Source organism: Polyodon spathula, chromosome 2 (assembly GCF_017654505.1).
Source record: "Polyodon spathula isolate WHYD16114869_AA chromosome 2, ASM1765450v1, whole genome shotgun sequence".
In the NCBI taxonomy this organism is placed as follows: Eukaryota; Metazoa; Chordata; class Actinopteri; order Acipenseriformes; family Polyodontidae; genus Polyodon; species Polyodon spathula.
This window is the reverse complement of record NC_054535.1, coordinates 85,465,503-85,470,422: the sequence shown is the minus strand read 5'-3', so window position 1 is coordinate 85,470,422 and position 4,920 is coordinate 85,465,503. Positions and strand designations below refer to the sequence as shown.

General features: G+C 35.7%; 1 long non-coding RNA gene across 1 annotated transcript; it reads right to left on the bottom strand.

Annotated features, from left to right (window-relative positions):
* Positions 1 to 271: 271 nt before the first annotated feature.
* On the bottom strand, positions 272 to 3,327 carry LOC121328482. Its single transcript, XR_005951691.1, has 3 exons — positions 2,423 to 3,327; positions 576 to 673; positions 272 to 408 (listed from the first exon to the last, which is right to left on the bottom strand). It is a non-coding gene; the product is annotated as an uncharacterized LOC121328482 (long non-coding RNA).
* Positions 3,328 to 4,920: the final 1,593 nt, after the last annotated feature.

Sequence of the window (4,920 nt, the reverse complement as noted above, 5' to 3'; positions counted from 1 at the left end):
GCTACCTGGTTAATATCGCTGTCTGGTATTGAGAAACTACATTCCAGCAATCACCATGAAGCTGACACCAGACTTGTTCTTCAAGCATCTAAATTGAAGGACCCTGTGATGATAAGAGCAAGCGATAAATGTCTTGGTTCTCCTGACCTACGTTTATTGTGTATGCAAACCTACAGAGAATTGAGCTATACATAGCCGATTTGATGACAAGATTTGCCAGATTTGCCGGGTTGTGATATGACTTCATTTCCATTTAGCATTGCTAAAGTCAGACCACTGAAAAAGATGAAAAAGATGGAAAAGATGTGGTATTGTAATCTCCTCTCCACTCTTGGCATTTCACTCACCTCAGTTGAAGACGTCACGGAGGCTAATACTTTTTTTTACGAACTTGCTTGTATCCTGGAACTGAAAATGAGGCATTTGTTAGCACAAGAATCAGGGTGTATGAGAAAGAGAAGGTTAAATCTAGCTCTAGTCTCCTGCCAGATGAGAGTAGTACTGACAAACACCTCAAGAGGAGCAACTTGCAAGCTTTAAACTGGTATTATTGTCTTAACAGAGACATTACGTACCCACACACTGAAAACAGAGGATGGGAAGAAACTGTGAAGAGTATCCGGCATATATGGTTCACTTGTCCTCAGTTTTCACAAAGCCTTTCAGTGACCAGCTGCAAGATTAAGAAAATTCCAGGTACATGCAGGTTTGAATATCATAGTCATCTATTTGTTATTAAACTTTTACAAATGTACATCATCCAGTCAAACTAGATTTATAATTATACAGGAAGAAGAGGAAGCAGAGCTGTAGCCATGGAGTGAACACAGAAACTAATTATCTAGCAGAAGTGAAAGTGACGTTCGGAAAAATGAGAGTCTAACCTGTTCTGATAGCTGCAATCTAGTTCACTTGGATATTAGTTTATGACTATCACTGGACTTATGTGGAACACATTAATGGTGTGTAAAGTTCTTGAACATGTAACCACTATGCTAAAATTGAGAACCCAAACTGAAATTTCATTTGTATTTTATTTTTCTAAGCTGAAGAGCATTCTAGTGTACAAGATTGACTTTCTGAAACCAGAAAAACACACATTAGACATAGAAAACAAATTTTGCAGAAATCCAATTTCAGGGATTAAGTTGGCCATTTTTTATTTTGGTGGCCATCTTGGATTTAGGACAAAATTCAAGGTGGCCCCAGGGCAAATTTCAGTTGGCATAGGTATAGGATGAGTAAACCACTGAGTAAATTTTGACAGGAAAGCCCTTAGTTTTTCCCTGGCTTGTGTATTAAGGGCTACAACAATTCAAGACCTTTGCAATTTTTCTACTTGTGAAAATAATGTTACTTTCCTGCCAAGTAGAAATAAGGCATTACTATATTAAAAAGAATGTTAAAAATATGGTTCTGATAAAATAAAATTATATATATATATATATATATATATATATATATAATATATATATATATGGGCAAATCAAGTCAGTTCTGTCCGTTTTTCAGCAATATTATTTTATCTTATTATTTTATCAACTTAGTTGTATTATGTGTATCATTTTCATACTCTGAGCCCAGTGTTCCGGGTTGTTTTATTTATACAGCTGTTTAAGCACATGAAAAATCAAGTAATCATTATAACTGTGAAATTGATAAAAGCAAAGACTGCCAAACAAGGCACATCAAAAGTGTAACAATTACTACACACCATAAACACCTGTGTGATTTTAAAGCTAAGAGTGCTTTTTACAACAGATCACACACTTGCAAAGCATGCACGACCGTATTCTGATTGTGAATGGATGTGTGACCTGGATGAGGCAAAAGGATTAAATGTGGGGAAAACCTATAGAAATTTTAAACAGTCACAGGAGTGTGTACACGCTATTGCAAGGACCCAGCATCCAGCCCAGAAAGTCAACTTCTAAATATTTGTTGGTTATCTTGGAAGGTTCTACAAATAGTTCCCTTATTGAGGCAGCGATATGCTTTGTGAAGTATGCTGTCAACAGTGCTGTTCACACATACTTTATTGGGGTTACGGAATGTGGCAAAGGTAGATGCAGAAACCCAGTCAATGTATCTGGGAATGAGCATTAGTGTTTATTGTATCTGTTTTTTGTTTTTTTTAATACACACACACACAAAAAAAAAAAGTATAAATGTTTGTTTTTTAGGAAAATACAATTTAAGCCTAATATTTTAGGGACCCCCAACAGCTGTTGTTGGTTCCGACTCAGAAACTACACATCAGGACTGTTAAGTTTACATAAGGACTAACAAGTTCCTTAGGACTAGTAGCATGCTTTTGTTAGTTTCTAGCATTACTAGCTCAACGTCAATGACAGGCTTATTTTTGTGTGGTTCTATATTCTGACCCATATATTATTCTATTTATATAGTCTATGTTTCTTACCTTTCTTAAGCTGTTTTTGTGTGGCTGAGATAGTTTCTTTAGTTTGTTTAAGCTGCGACATGCTGATATAGAAAATGCTGCATTATGTTGGCACAACTCTGCTAGCATTGCTTTGGAGAGAACTCTTTTTTTTCAGGTATCTGGTAAAATTCTCTCACTGCTCCCACTGAAAGCGAATACTACGTTGTGGGGTTTATGTCAGTAGATGTTATCTTCTTGCACTTTCATTTTCTTGCTCTTTTAAAAACGTTGTTCAAATTCTTCTGTTACTGGTGTGAACCTCGTTTTTTTTTCTTTTTTTTTCTTTTTTTTCGAATTGAAAAAGGGCTTGTTGTAATTAGTGATAAATATGGCAGCTGCCGACATTAAGAGGTACTCTACAAACTGGAGGTGATGATGCAGGAAGGAGTCTAATATGAAAAACATATTAGTCATGTTCATACGTATGCATGTAACTAATATCAGGATTTATTTTTTCCAGTTTAAGGGTCTGTTTCCATGGTAACACAAACACAGACACACACTTTACAGAAGGTGTGGAATAGTTTCACAAGCAAGCAACATTCCAGTGCAAACTACCATACAATTAACAACAAACAAATATTTTGTTCCTGGGGTAGATAAAGGATATTAAAAAAAAAAAAAAAAGTGTCTGGTTAAAGATTAACTACTTTTGGTCAGTTCAGCATTTGACACCTCTCCTTGTCCTAGTTAATGAATAACACATTTGTATGAAGTAAACAATTCTTGCGCCAGCCGTTGGGGGAAGAATCCAGGCGACGCATACAATCGTTTAGCACTTAACAAGGGTCTCCTCCAACATGTGCAAATGCAGCATAGCTTAGACTGTTAAATCAATCAACCTCTAAAGCAACACAGTAAACATTGGATATTGACTAGAGATAAAGCCTTGTGTAAGCGCAAGAAACTGATAATGCCCTGTCTTGCAAATCTAGAGTTCGAAAATCTTTACATTTTTATTGATTTATTGTACCGGTACCGGAAACGCCATGTTCTTGCTTGACATCAAACAAGTACATTTAAAAATAAGTTGGCAAAATGCCAACCCCTGAAGAAACAACATTGTTTCTATAGAGTTTATTTTGTAGCTGGGGAATCACAAATAAATTAACCCTCTATAGTAACACAATGAGATTAAATACAGGCATCGCTCTACATTGGTATCTTTCTCTGGTCTAGTTACAGCGGATGCCCAGTTCTATATGAAAGTTTTCTCTCTGAACTACCCAAACCTTGCCCCCTTAGAATCTCTGTTTTGAGATATTTTCTGATTTATTTACTTTAATATTATTTTTATCTAGGTTACATTACACTTTGGGACTTAGAGCCTGAGGCAGTTCAGAAGGAAATCTAAAACAAACAGGCCCTATTTTAAAACATCAGTACATTAGCAGCAGATGCCGATGTCTGGGTTTTCTTTCATTTTTTTTTTTTTTTTTTTTATCAGTTCTTGACTACAGGGATATCGTCTACAGAAATAGTACATCAAATATGCTGAAAAAAATAAGTGCACCATTATTGAATCTTGAGGTTTATTATACTTTCAAAAGAATTTGTTCATCATTGTAACACAAACTTGTTTAATTTCTTTAATTAGTGTGTCTGTATGTGTGTGTGTGTGTGTGTGTGTGTGTGTGTGTGTGTGTGTGTGTGTGTGTCTGTCTGTGTCTGTGTGTGTGTGTGCGTGTGTGTTTATGTGTGTGAGTGTGTGTGTGTGTGTTTACACAAGGTATTCGGTGTGAATTGCTCCATGTCACCAACTCACAATCATTTGTCTGATATCCAACACCTGTTTGAATTTTGTACCAAGTATAAATGCTCATTTGGAGGAAAGTTGTTTAGTTATTGGTTTTAGAATGGTATTCTGAATGGATTAATCATTTCCACTATTGCACCCTTTCAAACATATTTTACTTACCTTACCACATCTTTATTAGCAGTGTAATGCTGCTGAATGAATGGCCAATGATAGCTACAATAGTATGAGCCATTAATAAAGCATATTGCACCAATATCACCTCAAACCTTAATTTAAATAGCATTTGATAATAGTTCCTTATCATTTGTTAGCTGTTTGACAAATAATGTTTTTGGATGCTTTATGTGCAAATGTAGTTATTAATTCTTCCTCTTTCCCTAGTCATACAATACAGCAGGTACATGAATGCGCTTTTGTATGCTTTAAAAACACTTTAGTGAAGAACTGCTCCAGTTGGTTAAGCTATACATATAGTTACATGTTCCCATTTTTTAAAAGTAGGTTGCTGTTCCTGCTCCCACACCCTTGTGGAGCCCAGTTTGAGGATTGCATATTTTCTGAGCTGCTGGAATATTTATATTAGAGACTGGCACTTAAATTGATATTTCCTAAGGCATGCTCCTGTTAAAGCAATTGCATTAGCATTAGATCAATGTTGAGTACATTAATGGAATGCACACTGAAACTGGTTTGGGTAAGTTAGGAGGGAACATGCATA